This window comes from Panthera uncia, chromosome C2, assembly GCF_023721935.1.
Source record: "Panthera uncia isolate 11264 chromosome C2, Puncia_PCG_1.0, whole genome shotgun sequence".
NCBI classification, from domain to species: Eukaryota; Metazoa; Chordata; class Mammalia; order Carnivora; family Felidae; genus Panthera; species Panthera uncia.
In genome coordinates, this window is record NC_064810.1 from 60,812,095 (window position 1) to 60,834,130 (window position 22,036).

The following is a 22,036-nucleotide window of genomic DNA, read 5'->3' on the forward strand; positions in this document are numbered from 1 at the left end:
ATTCTATGCTCAAGTGCTTGGGCCTTTTCCCACGTGGCTCATATTCCTCAGTTTCCAGCAAATTGTGTGTATTGGGGGAGGGGTTACCCCATGTCTTAAAGTCTGTATCTGAATCTGTAAAAGGACATAAGTAGTCTCTAATGTCCCTCTCTTTCAGGAAGATTTATGAATTGGTAGTATATATATTCTTTCCATGCCCTTGTATATAGAAGACTCAAACATTCATAACTTAGTGGTTTTTAAAAATCTATCCCATGAGGCCAATTTCTCTTTTCCTCTCAGGAAATCATACTCATAATCTGAGCTGCCTCTGTTGAAGAAGATGCAGGAACTTACTGCCCAGACTCTCCTTCCACCCTCCCTCATTGTTTCTGATCAAAAATAGGGAAAGAGAAGGAAGGGAGTTGTTATATCAGAGAAAATGATGGGCTCAAATTTGGACATAGTTGCATTGAAGGGATAACAGAGTTTGTTCTTTAATCAGATGCACAATGAAAGATTAGTCAGGATCCATCACCTTACAGTCTGCCATGCGTAGTTGACAATAAAGCTAGAGGCCAGGAATAGCTTCCTTTTCCTTGTCCCATGAACTGAAATAACTCAAAGATAGTTGTAGACAGAAAAATGAGAAAAATTCAGATAGGAAAATTGGAAAAGCACAGGAGGATGTTAATTAATTGATAGGAAATATAAAAAGTATTGATTCTGCCATGAATTTAGAGAGCCTTCAGAAAGGTCACCTTGACCCTTCCCTTAGGCATTGGAAAGAAAAATAAAAGGGTGTTCACATTAGCATTTAACAAGGCTTCCTAAATTCACTCAATTCTATTAGCAAATATGGCTTTGTAGCAGACCATATTGATAAAGATAATTTTACATTGTCTTCCTTATAGTATTGAATGCCACCCTGTTTTTTAAGAGAGTCCCAGACCAATGTTAAAATTGCAGGTCAATGAGACACAAACTATGATGCATTGTCACTGGGTTCTTGATGTTCTCCATGAGTTTATTCTGTAATGACTCTCTGTGTACTGGATGGTGCCTTTGATAGCACTCTGATGTAGAAATAAAAAATTCTGAAACCTAGCCAACTCATGGGACTGGTTACCTTAGATGCTCATCTCATTTTAAGAATTATTTAATAGTTCGTATGATGTTAACCATTCTAGTTTTTTCAAGTGCATTATCATAAATAATATCACAGGTTTTGCTTTCTGGGTTATTAGTATTGGGGATATTTTATTTTATATCTCCATTACTCCAAAAAAGATTTAAGATGGCTTCATGAATACATGCCATACATCAAGATAACATAAATTAGAAGCAAATGAGAAAGAAAAAAGTTAAGCAGTGGGTCAAGACATAAATCAGAATTAGAAATGAAACTAATGCAAAAATAGATTCCTATTCTAAGCTTTCCAGCATCAATTTATATAAATTCTAGGACTTTAAGGTCTTAGCAAACAAGTTTTTCTCAGCAAGGAACAGATTTATTTCTTAGACTATAAAGACATTTTTCCTGAGGGCTTTTATAAAAAAGATATAGAGTCATGAACAAATTCCTCAACAACATCGTATGTTTGAAGTAATGCATTTCTTAGGGCTGCTTCTTGAAGAGTCCTTCAAAAAAATGGCCAGTGGTATTACACCAGACATGACTCAGAAAACACTATTCTACAGGGCTTGGAAGGGTTTGACAATGCAAAACCTGTCCAGTTAGCAGCATTCTGCTGGCTTGACTTAATCCAGAGGCAGATTTCTATAGTATCTGGAGAAATGAACGTACTGAAAACCTATCAGGCTTCACTTGTTTTCTGAGCCAAGCTTATGACAGATACTAGGTAGCAACCATGCTTTAGTCAAGGGCATTGTTCATTGGAACAAACAGACAACCACATATATTGGTAAAAGAAAAAGATGTAGGGGTACAGAGAGGACTCCCATAATTAAAATATGAGAAATAAAGAATAGCTGAGCTTTTTGGGAAATGTGTCTGGAAACTGCAAAGAAACAAAAGCAACTGATTTATCTGTCACTCTCTGGGCTTACCCTGGTGTCTCTACACCTCTCTCACTTTGTGTCTGCATTTTTCTTCTCCCTCTAGAGGCTTTGCCACCATGGCATCCACTTTAGCCCTCAGGATTAACAACTAAGCACTCACAGACGATAAACATCATTCATTTAAATTGCCCAAACCGAAATTTCCAGGAAAGGAACCTGACCCAGCTTTTCTTTTTGATCTGCCTTAGGCAGCTGTCCAGTCAGTGTTGGAGAAATGGCCTTTGAATCAAAAGTGCCCTTTGGTCCAAAGAGTATGGCTAGAGGTGTGGGGACACTTGATACAGATCTTAGGTGGGATGCTTCAGCATAAGAGCTGTAAGTGAGGGGAAGTCCAGATCATCACTCCAAATTGGCATGTTACTGAGCTAGCCACACTGCTTAAGAATAGACACTTTTCCAAAGAAGACATCCAGATGGCCGACATGTGAAAAGATGCTCAACATTACTCATCATCAGGGAAATACAAATCAAAACCACATTGAGATACCACCTCACACTGGTCAGAGTGGCTAAAATCAACAGCCCAGGAAGCAACAGATGTTGGCGAGGATGTGGAGAAATGGGAACCCTCTTGCACTGTTGGTGGGAATGAAAACTGGTACATTGCTCTGGAAAACAGTGTGGATGTTCCTAAAAAAAATTAAAAACAGAATTACCCTACAATCCAGCAATAGCACTACTAGGAATTTATCCAAAGGATACAGGAGTGCTGATTCATAGAAACACCTGCACCCCAATGTTTATAGCAACACTATCAACAATAGCCAAATTATGGAAAGAGCCCCAAGGTCCATCAACTGATGAATGGATAAAGAAGATGTAGTTTATAAATACAATGGAATACTACTTGGCAATGAGAAAGAATGAAATCTTGCCATTTGCGACAATGTGGGTGGAGCTGGAGGGTATTATGCTAAATGAAATAAGTCAGAGACAGACAGATACCATGTTTTCACTCATATGTGAAATTTGAGAAACGTAACAGAGGACCATGGGGAAGGGAAGGGGAGAAAATAGTTTCAAACAGAGAGGGAGGCAAACCATAAGAGACTCTTAAATACAAAGAATAAACTGAAGATTGATGGGGGTGGGGGGAGGGAGGAAGGGATAATGGGTGATGGGCATTGAGGAGGGCACTTGTTGGGATGAGCACTGGGTGTTATATGTAAGTGATGAATCATGGGGATCTACTCCCGAAGCCAAGAGCACACTGTATACACTATATGTCAGCTAACTTGACGATAATTGTATTTAAAAATAATAAAATAGAATTTCTTATTAAAAAAAAAAGATCCCTGCAGATTTTTGTACAACTTATATTTTAGTGGTTTCACTAGTGCTGAATTCTATTTCTACTAAAATGCTTCTCAGTCTCCTCTCCTAAAAAAAAAAAAAAGAAAAGAAAAGAAAAGGAAAGGAAAAAAAAAAAAAAAGAAAACAGCCTATTGCTTGGTTGTGTGGGATGTCTTCTAGACAGGGCAGATTGGTCCAAACGAATTCAGAATAGTCTTTTGAGGGGAAGAAAAGAGATTTACCTACTGGCACCTTTCCATCTTCTGAGTGTCCTTGGTCAAAATTAGCCCCATAGAGTATTAATTACCCCACACTTCCAATTCATGTTACTCAGGTGTTTGGTGTGGCTGCTGGAAACCGAATCGCATGCTCTGTGGCTTCACATAAGCCCAAAAGCGATGAGAGTAGTCATAGTCCTAACTGATAACAGCTTTTTATCATAACTCAGTCCTTAGCCCTTTTTCCAAACTTGGAATCCCTTTTCATTGTATACTTATGTAAAGAGGAAGTGCCTTATATCCAAAAGGAATTAGTGTACCGTCTTGCAGTCTTTTTTTGTGGGGTAGAGGAGAGGGGCGGGGAGAGTGCAAGCTGGGGCGGGGCAGAGAAAGGGGAATAGGGCATCGTAGTGGGCTCCAACTCCCAAATCGAGATCATGACCTGAGCTGAAGTCAGTTGCTCAACTGACTGAGCCACCCAGGTGCCCCAAGTGATTTTTAATGTGATCTATGGGTCTACAACGAGACACAATTTTCATTGTTTGTAGTCATATGAGGATATATAATACCTTTTTGCAGGACTTTCCAAATCCGCCCCCCCCCCCCCCATTAACTAGAGTGGGTAATTGGAGCAGGGGTGGGGTGAAAGGTCACACATCCACTGTTCCTTTCTCATCCTTTCTCCTTGGTCATACCAGAATCCAAGATAACTTACTTGTTTAATTGCATAATTTGTAACATTTAGGATTAATCTATCTATTAAAATATTAAAAAAAATAAATAGGTCTGTTCATTTAATCAGTGGTCTCTAAAGTAGGCCATGTGTAAGCTGATCCAACAGAGTGCAAAAGGAAAATATTAGAATTTTTATGTATATGTTTTTATTTCACCCTTTAAAATATTTGTTATTTGTGTATGTTTTTAAATATATATAGCACATTCATATAGAAATGGAACTATATACTTTGCAAATAAATCTACATGTTTGAGGGTCCATGCTCAAATGATTTTTTCAAGATTGGGTATGTGATCTAAAGTTTGGGGCCCATTGGTATTGACATCTCAATGAATGGATATAATAGTTTTCATATCTATAGAAAGATTAATAGTTCCCATTTTGGGCCTGTAGCCAGTTCTGACTCTTGACTTCCTCGTGAGGACCTGGTCCCCTAACACATTACATTATTCAGCATGTTATGCTTTCAAACCACTCACTCTTTATTTAATTATTTATTTAGTATGAAACCTAGCAGACAGATTGGACTGTGGTATTTTATTTATGCGTTTAATTTTGAATCAGCAAATTTGAAGTAAGTCCATGATCACCACAGAGGGAGCATCAGCTTATATCAAGTTAGAGTTCTCTGAGATCCTTATCAAAACAGTGAAGTTTTGACCAGGGAGACAGAAATACAGGCATCTGTTCCTTGGGACTGTTCTATTAGCTAATATGTGTTCCATGACCTGGAATTTTAGCATATAGGTCCTCCATGTGTATTACATTTCCTAGGACATGTAGATAGTCAAGGATTGTTGAACTGTGTGGGGCTGAAGATCAAAGAGGACTCAAGGAATGACTCTTCTCATGGTTAGTGAGGGGGAATGGAAGGTAGAGAGCAATGGATATGGGAAGAAGAGAAGGGCACTAATCTTTGGGTAAGTACTTTGCATTTTATTCTTACAAAAATCCTAGAAGACTGGTGTTATTTATTGTCCACATTAGACAAGTTGCCCTTCTCTAAGACCTTCAGATTTCTTGTCTCTTTCAGGTCACTCTGCAATTAAGTGGTAGATTTAGGATTTGAACCCATGACTCTGACTCCAAAGCCCATGCACTTTCCACTATGGCTCCTTTCTCCTCTGATACTTTAGCTCTGCCCCAGAAATGTCATGTTGACATCCAGGATAATAGTAATAAATATAGATATTATAAGCTTAATATGTAGTATGTTTCATTTTTATTAGCATTCTGGATATTGTATGGAGAATGGATTAGAAAAGGAAAAATGGAAGCAAGAAACCAATGAGAAAGTTATAGCAGTAGATTAGGCTTGTATTATGATGGTGGCAGTAGAATTGAAAATATTCACAATGTATTTTGGTGATTGAGTTGACAAAGGTAGTTGGTGGGTTGAGGGAAAGAAAGGAGTCAGCGTTGACGCCTAGATTTTTGCCTTAACAAATTGGGTACATGGTGGCTCAGTGGGTTGAGTGTCCAACTCTTGATTTCAGCTTGGGTCACGATCCCAGGGTTGAGGGATTGAGCCCCATGTCAGGCTCCTCACTGAATGTGGAGCCTGCTTAAGATTCTCTCTCTCTCTCTCTCTCTCTCTCTCTCAATCTTTCTGCCCACTCTCCCACCCTCTCTCTCTCTCTCTGTCTCTCAAATAAATAAAATGAAAAACAAATTAAATAAGAAATAAATAGAGGGGCACCTGGGTGGCTCAGTCAGTTGAGTGTCGACTTTGCTTCAGGTCATTATCTCATGGTTTGTGAGTTCGAGACCCGTGAGGTACTCTGAGCTGACAGTACAGAGCCTGGAGCCTGCTTCGGATTCTGTGTCTCCCTTCCTCTCTGCCCTTCCCCTCCTCGCTCTCTCTCTCTCTCTCTCTCTGTCTCTCTGTCTCTCTTAAAAATAAACATTAGAAAATTTTTAAAAAAAAGAAAGAAATAGAGACATTTGGAGGAGAGGCAAGCTGGGAAGGTCAGAATTGAAAGTATAGTTTTCAACATGTTAAGTATCATCCAGCATCACTGTTGGTGGCTGTCCTTTTCTGTATTGCCACTTATGCCAAACAGATGGGAATAGGTATTTTTACTCATCTTTATTTATTTTTTTGTAACTCCTGAAGCTGCTTTTTTTATTTATCCTTTAGGACCTTGCTGAATCCCTTTATCTTAATTTTTGTAAAAAGGTCTGGACTATGTGGTTGTATCCAAGGTGACCTATCACCTCCTCTGGAATCTGTGCTCTAGAATCACCCACAGGACCTTCCTCCTTCCTGATCATGATCCCATTGAATTTCCATGGCCCCAAAATTGGGAAAGTAATCTGATAAGTATCCAAGAAGATATTATTGGGTTCTATAGACCTGTAATTTATTTTTTAATATTCAAAGGACACTGTGTTCTCTTACATAATACAGTGACCTTTACGCTACATTCATAAAGATTCCTGTATACGTGTGGTGACTTTGTGCTATGTCTACTTGGCTAAACTGAAACCACATTTCTAAGAATTCCCTTTGTTTCCAGACTAGGGCTGGCCACCAGAGAAGTGTGTATGAGATCTGGAAAGCAGAAGAGAAGCACCAGCCATCTTTATGCTTTGAAGGTGGGTGTGGAACCAAATGTTCCTGAATGGCTACAGTCCATTCAGGTTGTTGCTGATCTTCTGACTCACCTTGTTATCCTAGAACTCCAGCAGCTCCTGCCAGCAACCTGAGCTAAGTGAAACAGAGCAGCTTATCCTGCAGGTCACTCCATGTAGGCCATAAGAAACAGGCAAGAGTCCCAGCTTGTCCTTGTCCACCCATTTAATATCCACCATCCCTTCTTCACTACTGGTCCTGCTGACTCAAACCCAAGTGCACACCCAGAGGCGGTGGACTTATATAGACTACTTAGCCCCTGCACATAATTGAATATATGGGAGTAATAACAATTACTCCTAAAGTAACTCCTAAATGATTCTGCATCATTCACAGTGGTTCTGCTTCTCTGATACAACCATAACCTACAAATATGCAATGCACAGTACATAGCTAGGGTTTTCTTTTTTTTTTTTTTTTTAAGTTTTTATTTATTTTGAGAAAGAGAGACCAAGCAGAGAAGGGGCAAAAAGAGAGGAAGAGAGAGAATCCCTAGCAGCCTTCTCGCTGTCAACACAGAGCCGATGCAGGGCTCAATCTCACGAACTGTGAGATCATGACTTGAGCCAAAACCGAGAGACTGAGCCACCAGGCACTCCAGGGGTTTCTACATAGTATAAAAGAATATTAATTTTTTTACACTACCGTTTTGATACATATATCAGATCTCATTTTTTTTTCAACTCTATGGCTAGGCCTAAATTTTTCTATGGATTTAAATAATTATAAAAGGGGTATTTCTCAGATTATTACTATGTCTGATTACCAAGAAATAAAATGTTTACTTTTATAATTAAGTACACATACATTAATCTTGTTGTATGTTTTATTTGCTTTCATCATCCGATTCTGTTATACCTGTGTGCCTGCATAGTACAGACGGTATGCTTTGTATTAATGTTTCCTTAGCCCTTAAAAAATAATAAAGCCAATCTTTGTGGTAGTCTGACACTTGAAATAATACCCCACTGCCCATTTCACTCAGTACATTTCCATTTGACAGTATTTACTGAATTACTACATATGTCTGGATTTATGAATTTCTAAGAAGGATTCAAAAGAAGTATAAGGCATAATGCTTATTCTTATGTAATTTATAACCTGTTACTTTTCTTTTAATGATTAATATGCATATTCAATTTTTAAACAATTTTAAGTTTCCACAAAGTGTGAGAGTTCATTACAGAGGTATTTTTTTCCCCCTGAGCCATTTGAGAACAATGCTTCATCATCCCTGAGTGCTTTATTGTGTACTGTATTCCCCAATCCCCCCAAAAGTCACAACAATCATCAAAATTAGGAATTCACATTGATAATTTACTCCTATTCTGTTTCCAGATTCTCATCATTTCAGCAATTATCCCGATGATGGTTTTTATAGAAAAGGATTTAGTTCAGAACATGAGTTGCATTTAGTGGTCATGTCCCATCAAGTTTCCTTCAATCTGGAAGAGTTCATTTCAGAAGTAATGCTGTGCTTCCCTCACTGTGTTCTCTCAGGTGCCCATGATTTTGATTTGCCCCATTACTTATGATGCTCACTTTGATCCCTTGGTTAAAGTAGTGTCTTCTAGACTTCTCCACTGCATCTCTCTCTCTTTCCCCTGTAACTAATGAGCATTCACTGCATGAGTGTGTGTGTGTGTGTGTGTGTGTGTGTGTGTGGTGGGGTGGGTGGGGGTTATTCGGAAACTGTGTAAATATCTCCTTCATTAAACTTTCCATTCATTCATTCACTTATTTATATCAATATGGATTCACTTATTCAACAATTTGTAATCTATTGCTATTATGATTTATTTATTTTTTAATTTTTAAAAAATGTTTATTTATTCATTTAAGAGAAAGAGAGAGAGTACGAGAGACTGAAGAGGGAGAGAAAGAGAATCCCAAACAGGCTCCATGCTGACAGTGCAGAGCCCCACGTGGGGCTCAATCTCACCAACTGTGAGATCATGACCTGAGCCAAAATCAAGAGTCAGATGCTTAACTGACTGAGCCACCCAGATGCCCAATATTGCTATCATGATTTAGTTTAATGTTTAAATTATCTCAGATTTGGCCAGTTAAACTCTTTTAAGCTTGCTTCTGTGTCCTTTTCACATCTCTCTCTCTCATTCTTTGAGCTTTTTATTATTTTTTAAAACTTTTGACACAATAAGATGTTCCAGATTTATTTATACTTTCTTTTTCCCAGCCCTGGAATCAGTTATTTTTCCAAGGACCCTGGTTTCTTTTGGTGGAAATAAACCAAGTTAGATATTTTAAAAAACAAGATCTGGGAACTAAGTGTGCTCATTACTTTTGGGTTATTGCTGTTCTTAGTGGATAGTACTAAGATTACATATGTGTGCACACACATATACGTGCATCCCGTGACGTCTATATTTATCTACTGTCATTTATCTATCACCTCTTTGTATTTGTCTGTATTAAAAATTATGAGTTCACACTAATACCTCTTATTTTACCCCACACTATCGAGTTCATTCTTTTTTTTTTTTTTTTGATGTTTCCCCCTCCCTTCTCTGACAATAAGAAACATAGTTCCAATTTTCTTTAATATATGTATTTATTTTATCAATTCCCCTCTGTGTTACCACTTTGCCACTCTGCTGCCACACTGTGACACTAAACTTCAGGGCCCTTGACTTGCATGGACCCCTGTGAATGCTCTGAGTTGCTGGGAGTTCTAGCATGTCCTTGATGAGGAAGAAAAGCCAGGTCATAAACAGGATGATTTTGCAGGTAAGCATTTTTGGTAAACTTCCTGGAGAAATATTATAAGAAAACTACCTGAATTTCTAAGGCTCCAATATTTGTTGGGATTTTTTTTCTCATTCTAAATAAATGCTTACTTTCAGCAGTTAGTCTTTAATAGAAATTTTGTATTCTTTTTCTTAAGTAGGGTCCCCTAAATCGAATAAATTTTAGGCATCCAAATTCTGAATTTGTCTGTCTATGCTATGTATTTTACGTGCTTTGCTTGATCTAATGCCATAGTTAACCTTTGAGGTAAGCACTGTGATTAATAAATGAAGACACTGAACCACTGACAACCTAGGTCATGTGCTCAAAATCACACAGTTTGGAATTTGAAGCCAATTTTTCTAAGGTCAAGCCCACTGATCTTCTAATACATCATACTCTCTCATGGAATATAACCTTGATGTAATCATGACTTGGTGTTCAAGATCTACCTCTTTAGGAAGTGGATAGTTTTTTAAGCTTCTTGAAACATTAGTAGGCAAAATGTCTTTGATTTTTTTTTCTACTAGGGCTGGCTAGTTTAGCTCCAGAGGCAGGAAGTACCTACAAAGTGTACAGATTAGTGTAGACACTAAAGCAGGAGTTGACAAACTATCACCCACAAGTGAAATCTGGTCCTTCGCATGTAGTTTTTTTTTTTTTTTTTTTTTTCTGCCTGTTTTTTTTACAGCCTGTGAGCTAAGAATGGCTTTTACATTTTTAAATTTCTTGAAAAAAATTTAAAGAATAATATTTTGTGACACGTAGAAATTACAAAAATTTCACCCTTTGCTATTCAAAAATAAAGTTTTATTTGGACACATATATGCTCTTTTATTTATGTATTGCTTTATACAATAATAGAGTTGAGTAGGTGCAACAGAGACTATACGGCCAACAAAGCCTAAAGTGGATTTACTATTTGGCTCTTTCCAGAAAAAGTTTGTTGACCTCTGAACTGGAGTCACACACATACTTGCATTTGAACCTTGGCTCCACCATTGGCTAGTTATATGATTGTGAGCATTGTATCTAAGTCTTATTTTCCTCAGATAGAGTGGAGATAACAACGGTGTCCACTTTTTAGCTTATGAAGCTTTCTATAAATGTTTGTGTGACAAATATTTGGATGCTAAAAAAAAACTGCATTTCTTAATTTGTCTAAAACAAAACAAATGATGGTTCAGCTCTTGTATATCAGGATTGGCAGGTAAACTTACCTCTGTCATAGTTGGGGGTGGGGGGTCCCTCCCACCTCCGTTAGGATCATACACAATTCTAAGGGTTCAGGAGCACCCCTAAAGAAGTTTTTTGTAGGCGATCCCTGTTTGTCTCCTTGACCAGATCTGCATAGGTTGCAGGCAGTTAATTTCTCAAGCAACATTACTTTCGCATATCGCTATTAATTATTATTGTTTTACTACTGATCATGTAAAAACAGTACATGTCTGGCCCATAGCACTCAATAAACGTTTATTAGTGTTATTATCCCTCTCCACCCTATTCTGGAATATGTTAGAAAGAGTGGATCCTAGGGGACACCAGGACCCTGACTGTGCGTGCGCACGCGCGGTGTGTAGGTGTGTTACTTGGGGCCTCCAGGGAGCTGGCCTATGACAAACATTCGCAGAGCTCCGTTCCAGCTACGAGGAGGTTGCAGGTTGACAGGTAGCGTTACCGCCATCTGCCGCCCGGTCCGCCAAACTGTCACTTGGTACAGTAGCACCCGCAGGGGAGGGCTGCTAGCCGGGCTGACCCTTTGAGCTGCAAATCAACCTTCTCCCCCCAACAAGCACACACTCTGCGGGCCGGCTCCATTATTGCCGGTTCCCCACGTGACCAAAAGACTCTGCCTTTTAGATGTCCCCAGATCTGGCGATAGGGGGGACCGGTCCAGCTCCCAGGGGAGGGGGACTAGGATGATCGCGAGCGGGCGCGGGAGAGGGTGCAGTGCCGGGCTGTGCAGACCACGGGGGCCAAGACTGGGGGCAGTGAGCCAGAGCGTCGGGAAAACGCAAGGCTGCAGGGGACCCAGCGGGCTCGCCCAGCTTTGCCTCTTTTCCTTCCCTAATCAGAGGCAGCATGACTCACTCCTTTGTTTCTGGAAAAGATGTATCTGTACTAGCCGGAGGCGGAATTCACCCTCCCGCACTCACCAGGAATTGCTTGCTTATTCGCCGCGCCCCTTCGCTCCCGCCCAGGACGCGGGCAGAATCCTTACACGGGCTGTCAGTGGCTGTGATGGGTGACAGCCAACCAGCAACCTTGCGATCCCGCCTTCTGAGCGCTGGAGATGTGCTTTGCAGGCGCGCTCGCCCGCCAGCGCGCACCTCTGCCCCCTCGCGGCGGGTGCGGGCATCACAGCGGCCCCCAAGCCACCGCCCACCCCCCCTCCCCCGCAGCATCACTTGGGTGTTTTCCAAAGAGAGCATTTTTACGGCTCCATTCAACTGCTGGGGGGGTAGATGTGGTTCTCAGGTTAATTACTAATGAATGAAGTGTGTGTGTGCGCGCTCGAGCGCGCGCGCGCGCGCGCGTGCGTGTGTGTGTGTGTGTGTGTGTGTGAGAGAGAGAGAGAGAGAGAGAGAGAAAGAGAGGGAGAGAGAGAAAGAGACAGAGAAAGAGGAGGGGGAGAATAGCTATAAGAGCATGTTTGTGACATGATAATGGAGAGGAGAGAAAGGAATAGGAGAAATGAAGGAAATTCAGAAGCAAGAGAGGCAAAATGACAGTGATGAGAGAATAGAGTGACAGCAAAGGATGCAGAAAGAAGGCAGAGAGCAACAGTTTGATGGGAAATGGGAGGGGACTTATTCATGAAAGAGAGGGTTGGATTTGACATCCGACATCCACGAGAGGTAAAGTTTCATTTCGGTGAAGTGAACCTTGTGAACATTTCAATATACGCTCTCCTATTTTGCATCCCATTGTGTTTGGCAGCTGCTAGAAATGAGTTTCCATTCTTCTGTCTTGTTTTAATATTCTCATGTCTCCCACATCACTAGATCATTAGAGGCAGAAACAATTATGCCATGCATTCCGAGTGTCTGACAGAACCCTGGCTGATTACCTTCCCCTTGCCTGGGGCCATCAGCTGAATCTGCTTTCCTTATCTGATCCAGGTTTTACACCGGCTCTCTCTCCACTGACCTCTGCGGGCTAGCTTGTCCTTTGAGAAACAGACCAGGAGCTGCTCAGAATCCCAATGTATGTGACAAACACTCTCACAAAGGCTTCTGCCACCTACTCATCAACAAACAAACAAAGCAAAGCCTAACAGCAACATATAGCCTCAAAAATGGGTTCTTTTGAATCACATTTGTAGCTCCTGACCTAATCTCTTTCACCTCTAGAAGAACAAAAGCCAGGGAGATTTTGCAAGGTCTCTGTTAGCTATAGCTGGGTACAAACGGTGAAAAGGTTGAAAGGGATTTTCTATATCTCAGTCTCAGCTACTATTTTGCCAACACTACCCAATCTTGTTCCAAATTTGAAGGAGGGGGGTCACATTTAGAAAGCCTGGACAAGATGATAAAAACTGTTTTGGCAGGAGATAAATCAATGCATATGGGCGTGGGCAGTAATGCCCAAACTCACTTACCACAACAAATGGTTTTATGAAAATGTTTTGGCCAATACAGTTTATTTTGCCATATGAGGAGTGGTTGCCTATCTGTGTGATTGGATGGAGGGGATGAGCATCTGATGGGTCACTCAGAGGGAGCTCTCAGGTTAGTGGACATCCTTGGTGTCTGACTTTTATTCTGGTAGTTGCCAAGGATATTCAAAGAATGCAGTTTGGAAAGAAACCATTTCCCATTGTGGTTAATGGACTATGACTCAGATAGTAATAGGAAGAGAAAAATACATTGGTCCCTCAAAATGCAAAATCTTTTTGTAACATGGTTATTATCAAATAAGGAGAGTTACGTTTTTCTTGTCTCAGTACGTTGTTGTGAGGTTAAAAAGATAATGTATGTGGACATGTTTTGCAAAGTCGGAGGAAGCTCCCCAGAGCCAGGGAGGAGCAATGCTTCGGGGAAAAGCATGTTTGCCACAGGTTTTCAAAACCAATTAACGCTGTATCTCCAAATCATTAAATAATTGTTTAATTAATCCCCTAACATTCAAGCACTTACATTTTATTTCCTGTTTCCTTTTCACTCTGATTATCTCTTTCTGCTTGGATCTGTTTCGTGCATTTTCTTAAGCTCCTCCACGAGGGTTTCAGCCAAGGAAACCCTCGTTTTCCTGTGCAAAGGTTAGTCTCCTATAGTGGTCAGTGAGTGCGTCTCAGTTCCACACTCCACATCTGTGCCCTAAAGAGAGCTCATGGCAGAGAATTCAGATGAACCCCTGAATCTATACTGCAGAGTGGGGTGGGAAACTCTCTAACTGTATTTTCTTTTTCTTTTTTATTTTTTTCAATGTTTATTCATTTTTGAGAGACAGAGAGAGACAGAGCATGAGTGGGGAAGGGGCAGAGAGAGAGGGAGACACAGAATTTGAAGCAGGCTCCAGGCTCCGAACTGTCAGCACAGAGTGGGGCTCGAACTCACGAACTGTGAGATCATGACCTGAGCCGAAGTCAGACGCTCAACCGACTGAGCCACCCAGGCACCCCTCTAAATGTATTTTCTATTGTATGTATTTCTATTTTCTATTTTCTCTCTCTCTCTGTCTCTCTCTCTCTAAAATCTTCACCTTTTACGTATAATACCTTCCACTCCCACATATATATACACATCTATTTTTTTCACCTCTACCCACAAGATTTACTACTTTATGGGACTCAGTGGTTTGCTTTTAGATGTGGAGTGAAAGTAGAAATACATGTCCCTATATACTAACTTCACCCTAAGTTTGAAAAGTAAAAACATTTAGCAAAACTTGATATGGGCCAATGAATTTGCTCTGTAGTACATTGTTGGGACTGCTATAAAACAGCACACACTCGTGGCTCAATTAACAGAAATTAATTTTCTCACAGTTCTAGAGGCTGTAGGTACAAGATCAAGATGCTGGCAAAGTTGATTTCTCCTGAGCTCTCTCTTTTTGTCTCACAAATGACCTCTAAATGGGAGTGTGATGCCCAGTTTCCAATGTGTGTGTGTGTGTGTGTGTGTGTGTGTGAGAGAGGGAGAGAGAGAGAGAGAGAGAGAGAGAGAGAGAGAGGAGAGCATTCCCATACCAACAAGCAATTCTTGGACACCAGCTGGAAGTCTTACAATTCAATTCAATTCCGACATGATCTACCTGGAGATAGTGTCAAGATCCCACAGGTTAAAGGCACAGGTCCACAGACTGCCTCTCCTTTTCAGGTGCCAATCACGAGCCCAGGTTTTTACTGATGCTTCTGAGCAACAAGCTACAGATCCGAAGTTCCTACAACTCCTCCCAACCTTGGGTTCAATTAATTTGCTAGATCAGCTCACAGAACCTGGAGAAACATTTTACTTACTAGATCATCCATTTATTATAAAAGGACTTAACTCAGGAACAGCCAGATGGGAGATGCATGGGGCAAGGTGTGGAGAAAGGGCACAGAGCTTTTTCATGCTCTCTCAGAGAGCACAAATCTCCGTATGTTCACCAACCCAAAATCTTTCTGAACCCAGGCCTTTAGGGTTTTTGTGGAGGCCTCATTACATAGGCATAATTGATTAAATCACTGGCCCTTGGTGATCAATTCAACCTTCAGCCCTTCTCCCATACCCAGAAATCAGGGGATGTGACCAATTGATCCCCACTCTGGCAACCAGTACCCTCCTTAGGCGCTCTCCAAATTACCTTATTAAAATAAACCCAGTTGTGGTGTGAAGAGACTAGTTATGAATAACGAGACACCCATTTCACCTTTATGGCCCTGAAGCCATTTTAGGAAAGGAGGACAAGAAACCGAATGTTATGACAAAAGATATTTACTCAGTAAATTCCAAGGGCTTTGAGAGCTGTGAGCCAAGAACCATGAGCAAAGACCAAATATGTATGTATGAGAAATATATTTTAGTCATCTGAATGAGAAAATACATATTCTAATAAATCACAATATTACAGCCACCTTCTTGCTGTGTCCTCACATGTTCTTGTCTCTGTACAAAACCCTTCCTGGTGTCTTTTCCCCTTCTTATAAGGATGCCAGGCATACTGGATCAGGGCCCCACCTTTATGACCTTGTTTAACCTTGAGTATGTCTTTATAGGCTCCATCTCCCTATTCAGTCACATTCTAAAGCACTAGGGGCTTAGAGCCTCAACTGTGAATTTTGAGGGGATACAATTCAGCCCATAACCCTCTCCCAGCATATTCACATGGGCTACTGAAGCTGACAACTGAGCGTTCTTTTTTGGGTTCCACAAAGAAAGAGATCTGTGGTGGAAACTACCATAACATTAGACTAAAAAGGCCCAGAAATGGGGTTCTGGGGCCCCACTCTTCAGCTGGATGTGTGACCCTGAGACAGGCAGCTAATTTTTTGAAGCCCAGTTACCTTATCTATGAAACATGTACTGTTAGTTCTCCACCACTATTACTGCATGCATTATTATGTGGTGCTTTATTGTAATATTTTGATGGTACATCTTTGGACAGGTGGTTCTTTGCACTAGAAGGTAGTACAGTGGTTAAGAGCAAAGCCTGTGGAAACATAGAGATCTGAATTTGGATTCCAGTCTCTTTACTTTCTTCGGGCCATCATTTAACTTTGAAAGATTCAGTTTCTTCCTATGTAAAATGGGACTCATAATATTAACAATCATACAAATTCATGTAAAGGTTAGCAAAAATAATACATATAAAATTTGAGGACTTGAAAATAGTTTATCCTCATCATCAATAGTTTATTTCTGGGGCACCTGGGTGGCTCAGTTGGTTGGGCATCCAAACCTCAGCTCAGGTCATGATCTCACAGTTCACGGGTTTGAGTCCCATATCGGGCTCTGTGCTGACAGCTCAGAGCCTGGAGCCTGCTTTGGATTCTGTGTCTCTCTCTCTCTCTGCCCCTCCGCCCCACTCTCTCTCTTTCTCTCAAAAATAAATAAACACTTAAAAAATAGTTTATTTCTATAAAGTCTTTCTCTTGCCCTTTCCCACACGACCTTAACCTCCAAATGGAGTTCAGCCCTACTTCTGATCTGGGCTACCTGAATAATCTTTGTGATATTCTTTTGTGCTAATGACTACTTATTCTTCAGGAGGTTCTCTCTTTTCTTCCTCCTTTTCCCACACCAGCCTTCAGTGGTGTGCACCTCTGCACAGTGTTCATGTATTCCCATCATCTCATCTCTGTGAGAGCAAGCCCTTGACAATCACACACACAAGTGTCACAGCCATCTTTCAATGTGCAATGCTGATGTGCTGCCACAATTTCACTTCACTCAAAATATTCTTCTCAACTTGAAGCTTGAGTAAGCAGATAGAGGTAAGGATCAAAATACAGCATTCATCTTCACTTGCAAGGGCATCCCGGCTCCTCGCACAGAGCCCGGCAAATAGTCAGGACCCACAAATATCTGGGTAATGGATGAATAAATGCATCGTGCGTTGACAAGAGTGTAGCCAAAACACTAAACTTGTTTTTCAGTGATAGATCATAAATGGGGAAAAGTCCAGACGGGATAATGGTGCAGGACAGATGTGAAGCTTAAAGTTGAAGAAATATTGATATGGAGGCAGGTGTGCGAGTGTGTGTGTGTGTGTGTGTGTGTGACATATTCTGAGAGAAGTAAGTTCAGAATCAAATAGTTTAAAGGAAAAGGAGGAATTAGGACATTGCATATGGTCAAGAGTTCTGAAAAGTCACCCCTTCCATTCATAAAGAGTGTTCACAGCCCCATTTTTAGTGATCCCAATTTCACCTAGACACAGATCTAGGCATACATAGTCTGTTTGACCAAATGGCAAGACAGTGAAAGGGTTATTAAAATATTTTATTTGTATCATGAAAGGATTGACTTATAAATCTTTGTTAAATGTCTGTCTCCCTGGGGGAACCCGGCTGGCTCAGTTGGTAGAGCATGCAACTTTTAATCTTGGGGTTGTGGGTTCGAGCCCCACGCTGCGTGTAGAGATTACTTAAAAATAAGATCCTAAAACAAAACAAAAGAAAACAAAACAAGAAAAACAAAGAACAAAGTCTGTCTTCCCAGCTAGACATAGACTTCAGAGGACAGGAGCTTGCCCTCAGGGAACAGGTGAATAATTACACAGGTGCCTGGCTCACACTAGTCTCTTCATGGAGATTTGTGAATGAACAAGTGAATGAATGAATGCACAAACCTTGGCATCTGTGTATTCACACCACTCTAGAGGATTTTTCCACCACTACCATTGAACAATTTGTTAAATAGTGAGTAGTGACCTTATATTTGCAGTTGCTGTATCCCTCTATGTGAACCCTTTGCAGGTTGACCTTGTCAGGCCATGTCATCAGTGTCAGGTCACAGAGGTATCGTTAGCTCTCCTTTCTTCTCATCATTACATTGCCCATGCTGATTTTGAATTAGCTTCCTTGTTATTTATGTGATAATATTTTAGGGCATATTTATTTCGAGAAGAATAACGTATTTAGCAAATGCTATATATACAGGAGGTTTTAAGTGAGACAAAATGCAGCAATTAATGCTAATGAGTCTGCTGTTAGCATGTAATATTCCTGGTGTTATAATCATGCATCACCGAACATGGGCCTCAGTTTGTTCAACAGATGCCGATCTTAATGGCCACATTCTCTTCCCATGGATAAGTTAGCTTTAGTTAAATGTACCATTAAAAATAAACATTTAAAATGTTAATGAAAACGGTGACTGTATCCACCAGGAATTTTTGTTTTAACCTCTGCTCTATTCTTATTTTCAAAGGGCTTTTGGGAAGATGAAGACCCTATTGCCTATTTACAGTGCTTTACACAGGAAAAGGGAGAGAGAGAGAGAGAGAGAGAGCAGCTCAGTTCATTACAATTAAGATCTAATGTGACCCTTTGCAGCAGCTGCAGGCTGCAGGCCTGCGTCCTTAACGCTAACCACAACGGGAAACTACTGTGTTTTCATCTCTTGTTTCTTCTCAATATTAATTTAGAATGTGAGGCAGAATTAGGTAATTGGGGTCCTTGCTAGTCCAAGTAGTTAATATCCAAATATCTTGTCTTCCTGGAAGTACCATTATTTTATCACAAATTAGTATTAAAGAAGGGAAAATACCAAAATATTGCTACTTAGGTATAAGGATATGATCCTTCCAGAACAAAAGAAAGCCTAAGGCAGGCTTTTTTTTTTAATTGAAATATAGAGTTTGTAAAACAAAGGTTTAATAGATGCAGAGGGAGAGCTGTGCATCTTTCCACATTTTACCACTGGCATGGTAAAATTAATTTTAATGGCATGCCATTAATTGGCATGACCCAGGCCTCCTCTGGGCTCATTTCTTTCTGGCTGGGCTACATAAGCCTTTAGGCCTGGCTAAATTGGTTCAGGGCAGTGTAGATGGGCCAGGCTGCTGAGAGGCAAAGAAGGGAAGGGTCAGCCAGACCTGGGGAACATGTTTCTTAAGAGCTTTTTCACATACACAACCCAACTGTCTTGCGAGTAGGAAGTGTCTCCATTCAGGTGCTCCCAATCCTTTCTTTGGTGAGTCTTCTTGGTTCTGGGAGGTTTTGTTTTCTTCTTTCTTTCAGAATTTACTGAAGTATTTATGTATCTGGGTGAATTGATGCTACTTAAAGGCTTTTCCATCTCAAGACTTGCTGATGATATAGAGCCTGGAAGTTCACATATTAAGAATAAGGCAAAAACTCAGCAATGCAAGTTACACTAATTATCTAGGACCCAGGAAAGACTAAAAGGACAGAGAGGTTTATTTAAAATCCAGGGATTTGGAATCAAAATGTTAATGCAGTAGAGGCCTGTGGATGGGGTGGAGAGGGTCCACCGACAACTGCCTGGGATCTTCTAAAGATTCTTTAGCTGGAGCTTCATGGGGCCATAACCACACCATTTCTCTTGACGTGACCAGTGTCCTTCCCCATTCCTGAGTTTCTGATCAGGGTCTGTAACCAGAGTTCACTCCTTGTTGATTACACGTAGACACTACACCAGGGGGAGTTATCACACAGAGTAATCTTTATTTGCGTCAAATAAGGAGATGGTGAAGAAGAACTTCCAAAGTGGTGACTCCCCGAGCAGGGTGAGTAGATTCTTTTTATTTAGGGTTTCGTATGCGGTACCCAGAAAGGAGAGTTTTGTCATCTTGTATAAAGGCAGGCATATTTGGAAAGCTTGCCTGCAAGAGCACCCTATGTGGTGTTAATGAAGCTTGGGCTCCTCCTCAGGAAGAGACTTTCACAGTATGATGAAGCAGAGATAACTGCCAGATAAGAAGGGGCTATGGGCATGCTCCAAGAACCCTTATAAATGGGATGGGGTTTGGGGCTTATTATCTCTGGTAAGAAATACAGGGTTTAGCTTGTTCATAGGCTGGAATCATTTCAGTTGACCTTGAGTCCAGGCTTCTGTTAAAACAGCTAGTATATATTTGTTAGTAGTGTTTGAAGACCCAATAGCTGATGAGGGAGAAACTGTTCTCTGAAAAAAATAAGGTTTAAATTTTTTTCTAGTGTTAACTTATTAACCCTATGGGTCACGATTTTAATCCTACAAAAACAATTCAAGAATGTACATTGGGTAAATCTTTACTTTTGAAACAGCACTAGGAGTTTTACCATTGATTTATTATCTCTGATATGGTTAGCTATTTCCTGGCTTGGTAGAGACTGCTAGTTTTTGCATTCCATTTGTTCTTTTAAATCCTTAACTGTTGAGGTTTTTGCATTTCTTTGTAATTCTAACACTTCCTAGGAAATTCTGTGAGAAGTGTGCTTGGGCAAGAAGACCTGGTAGGGCTCTTCTCTGGTGTCCTGAAAGTTTTGTCTTGTCTTTCTTTTTCCAGGGACCCTGACTCTTTCTGCTGACAGGTCCATTTCTGGTGTTTGCTTGCACTGTTAGGAGCATCCTCTCCATGCAGACAGACTGGAGGTGGAAGTTCTTTGGACCAGTATGTCTCTAATTGGATCTGGGAGGCCAGACAGGGGCAGGCAGGGTGAGCAGGTAGAATGACACAAAGTAAAGATAACATGGCCAGTCCCAATTTCACACTACCTTATACTACAAATTGTCTTGTTTTAGAAGCCCTTGAGAAGTCACCCAGCACCTTCTCATTGAGAATGTTTGGGTCTGTAAGAAGTGACTAAGTTAGAATAGTTCCCCTCTCCAGTGTTCTCAAACACAGTTCCCAAGGTTTGCTAAAGATCCTCAACAGTTTGAGATTTTGGGGCCAGGAAGCAGAGCTAATGAAAGTCTACCCCAATGTGCCAGTCCAGGGAGTAGAAGAGAGTAAGTTAGCAGGGAGAGTGGAGAAAGGGCCTTTTCCTCTTCATACTGAAGACCCTTAATTCTCCAGTCTTGGGCTTACAGGCAGCGAAGTGTTCCATGTTTGTGTAACAATTGTGTGTGTGTGTGTGTGTGTGTGTGTGTGTGAGGGAGGGTTCTGCCTTTTGTTCCATAGACTTGAGTTTAGAAATCTTCCACCAGTGTCATGAGATTACAGTGATTGGTAGAAAAAAATCCCACATGTAGTGTATTGTTATTTGCATTGAACATAATTCAATTCTATTTTGACAAATGTTGATAAATTATTAGCCTTTCACTGTGCTAGGTCTGAAAAGATCACAAGGCTGAAAAAGTCATGGCCCTTTAATTAAGAGGTTAACCTGGGTGGCTCAAGTCGGTTGAGCATCCCACTCTTGATTTCAGCTCAGGTCATGATCCCAGGGTCATGGGATCAAGCCCTGTGTTGGGCTCCATGCTGAGTGTGGAGCCTGCTTAAGATTCTCTCTCCTCTCTCCCTCTGCCCATTTCCCCTGCTGGTGCTTCTCTCGCTCCCTAAAATAAATTAAAAAAAAAAATAAATAAAATAATTAAAAAAAAAAGGAGTTTAGATTCACAGACTCATCTTCTTCCCAGCTCTCAGGTGTTGCTTTGAACATGTTTTTAAATAAATGGATATAAAGGGAGTAGAAAATGGGGTATACAACAAAGAATTTCTTCTGAAGCACTCAGAAGGCAAAGCCTCCAGGTGGTATTAACTTTCTAACCCTGTAGCTTTCGTGGCTAAAAGGAAATAAAATCTCAAGCCAGTTAAGGACAATGCTATTAAAGACTCCAAATAGTTTTTTTATAAGATTGGAAATGGGAGGCATATAATAAAGACTGGCTATCCTTTGGCCCAGGTTCCTGAGAGGTAACCTTTAGTTCCTTAAAATTTTCCAAGTGGTAGGAGAGTTTCTTTGTTATT